The following is a 3,079-nucleotide window of genomic DNA, read 5'->3' as shown; positions in this document are numbered from 1 at the left end:
CCACCAGAAAAATCTCCAAAATCTCAAAAAAAAATGTACCAACCATTGAGCTACGCAGGTGCAGAAAAATCTCACGCAGGTGCAGAAAAATCTCCAAAATTGCCAAAAAAACTGTAGGCGATGTGCTTTGAACCAAAGACCATGGCTTTGCATATAGGTGTATCAACCACTGAGCTACGCAGGTGTTTTAGCTACTTAGACGTATTTTATTTTATATATATTATCTATAGCATGTAATTACTGAGTTGGCCTTTTAACCGGCCCAAACCCTAGCCACACGCCCACACCTCTCCTCCTCGCATCTCTCAGGAGCGGCGGCGTGCCCCTCCGGCTCAACGCGGAGTAGAGCGACAGCACACCCCTCCGGTGCGGCATGTGAACCTAAGCAGCGGCGCAGACCAGAGCTGCAGCGCCCTCCCGTCCCCTTCCCTCGACCCCAAGCCACGGCACGGTTTCGAGGCAACGGCGCGCTCCCTGGGCGGCGACGCGGCCTGGCACGGCCCCAAGACGCTGGTGCATGCACCCATCAAGCTCTTCGAGGGGCCAGTCCCCTGGCGGCTGTGCATCCAGGCCCGGAGCTGCAACTCGTGTCCAGTAGGTTCCCCTCCATAATCCTAATCTAATCGATTTGGCTTTGATTTCAATATCTATGCTGCAGATCTAGTGAAGGGGAGGAGGAGGAGTAGATCTAATGATGATTTGGTGACTCCGTCTGCCTGTAGGGTTCTTGTTTTGCTGACTTATTTTTATGCTTTCTTAACAAAATTTTCATGATGAAATATAATGTATTTTTGTATATCTCCACACAGAAGCCATAGTCTAAAACAATATCCCTCTCCACTCTGAACTGAAAATCGATCTTGCTGATAGATTAATGCAATGCAAACACACTTGCAGATTTCCTTGATGAAGACTTCCTAAGAGCAGAGTTAGGAAACCGACCATTGCAGATTCAAGGTCTATTCCTACCGCTACAGTTTAGTTGCATGAATTTATGTGTTGTTATTTATTATTCTTATAATTTTTTGGCCTGATGAGTTACTGAGTCCTGATTGGTACATCTAACTGAAGTAGGGTGTTTTAGATTTTGGCCTGATGAGTTACCGACCATCAAGGAAATCTACTGAGTCCTGATTGGTACATCTAACTGAAGTAGGGTGTTTTATTATTCTTATAATTTTTTGGCCTGATGAGTTACCGACCATCGCAGATTGTTACAGTTTAGTAGCATATGTTTCATCCATAGGGTGTTTTAGATTTTGGTAAATTAGCATGGGTGTTTTCTGTATGGTCAGTATGAAGGAATTGGAAAGGCCAACTTTTGATGCTATCTTTGACAGGTAAGAGAACCAAAATGAGCTTTCTGAGGCATGTATTTGTTATATGCAGTGGATCTTCACTATGTACTGAATCAGGGCAAATAAGAGTAGCAGCAAAAATTCTACATATGGGTGATACTTAGTGATTTGTTGATAATGAGTTTTGCTCCATTAACTAGTGATTGTCTTGCCTAGAGAAAACTAGAATAAGAGTAGCTGCAGAACTGAGGCGTTACTTAGTTGTTTAACTTCTGCATCCTGAGTTCCTGACACAAGCACTTGTGTATTTGTTAGATTTTTTGTGATTTGTTTGCACCTGTGATTTGTAAAGTAACCAATCTTATTTCATGTTGATGCAAGATGTGACCAGACTGGATCTGCCTTCTAGATAGCGAGCAGCAGTGCTTGGGCCGGTGGTTCCATGGATCTGTTCGTCTGCTGCTATGTGGTATACAACTAATGAGAATTGAATAGGGATAGTTAGTGATTTGATTTGAGGATGAATTTTGTGAGGATGTGTGCTGGTTATCTACTGAATAAAATTATTTTTACTCAATCTACTTTGGTGCATGATGAGTTGAAAAGCACATCTGTAGGTATAACAGGATACGAATGTTTGAGAATTAATATGCTAGGAACATCTGATAATCAGTACGGAGTATGTTAAGAAATTAATGCATTCTTGCTATTTTTCAGACTAAGCATAGCCTGCAGGCTATATTAAGGAACCACAGCAGGGCACTAGAGCACGACACTATGACATTGCAACTAGACCACAAAATTAGTAAGTTGAGAACATTGTTATAGGTGTATATAAAAGATCTACATGCTTTTAGTATGTAGTCCTGAGCTGATCTATCTAATTAAACTAGAACCGTTATATCTTGTTCCACAATCAGTATTATTTTAACTGCTTATTGCTTCCTTATTTCAGGCATATAGTGCACATAGTTAATTACAAGTGACTGTGATGCAGGTATCTATTGGCTAAGTTAATATTTCTATTAAATTGCCTCGTAGTTGGACTATCTAGGATCATGTGATGCAGGTATCTATTGGCTAAGTTAATATTTCTATTAAATTGGCTCATAGTTGGATTATCTAGGATCCATTGCTCATGTTTTTTCGCATTCTATGTTGCAAAATATAGAGCCCACAGACCTACGGTATGGAAACAGGCATGGAGTTAGTGTTATCTAACGTGGATGCACATGGCGACGTAGGGCAGCAGGGAAGCACCTTGCCTTTCTTGTCGATTGGCATTGGGTCAATGGTGATAAGTGTAGCTTTACTAACATGTACAGCACCTCCTTTAGTATTTGTTGATGTTCCACTACACTTGTCATCATGTGAATATTTTAAACTAGGCAAACATAGTGTGTATGCTACTTATAATGTTGTAATTGTATTGCATTTTAAAACTTGAATGCTTGTGATATTGCAATGATTTGTGGAGATTACTTATTTGAATCTGGTTGTATGGCTGAATTGTTTATGTGGGCTGGATGTTGTATGGGCTGAATTGTATTGTAGGTTAGAAAAAAAGATAGGATTAATAGTATGGGTCATAAAACAAGCTGGGCTGAAATTCGTGGGCTGGAAAAGAAAATATGACTGAAATCAATGGGCTAAAAAAACATGGGCTGAAATTAGTGGACTAAAAAAGCTAAATGGGCGACAACTGCGTGGTATATGGGCTCTCGCAGGCTAAATTTCATTTTTTGACGTTTTTCTCCTTCCTGCCATGTCAGCAATTCATC

General features: G+C 40.7%; 1 long non-coding RNA gene across 8 annotated transcripts; it reads left to right on the top strand.

Annotated features, from left to right (window-relative positions):
* LOC110433274 lies at nucleotides 266–2,789 on the top strand. Of its 8 annotated transcripts, XR_002450653.1 has the most exons (6): nucleotides 273–594; nucleotides 659–718; nucleotides 898–957; nucleotides 1,690–1,767; nucleotides 2,296–2,367; nucleotides 2,470–2,789. It is a non-coding gene; the product is annotated as an uncharacterized LOC110433274 (long non-coding RNA). The 8 variants fall into 8 exon arrangements; XR_002450650.1 differs by having other exon boundaries at nucleotides 268–594; nucleotides 1,690–2,367; XR_002450651.1 differs by having other exon boundaries at nucleotides 273–718.

This window comes from Sorghum bicolor, chromosome 3 (assembly GCF_000003195.3).
Source record: "Sorghum bicolor cultivar BTx623 chromosome 3, Sorghum_bicolor_NCBIv3, whole genome shotgun sequence".
In the NCBI taxonomy this organism is placed as follows: Eukaryota; Viridiplantae; Streptophyta; class Magnoliopsida; order Poales; family Poaceae; genus Sorghum; species Sorghum bicolor.
The sequence above is the reverse complement of the archived record's forward strand: the minus strand, read 5'-3'. Positions and strand labels throughout refer to the sequence as shown.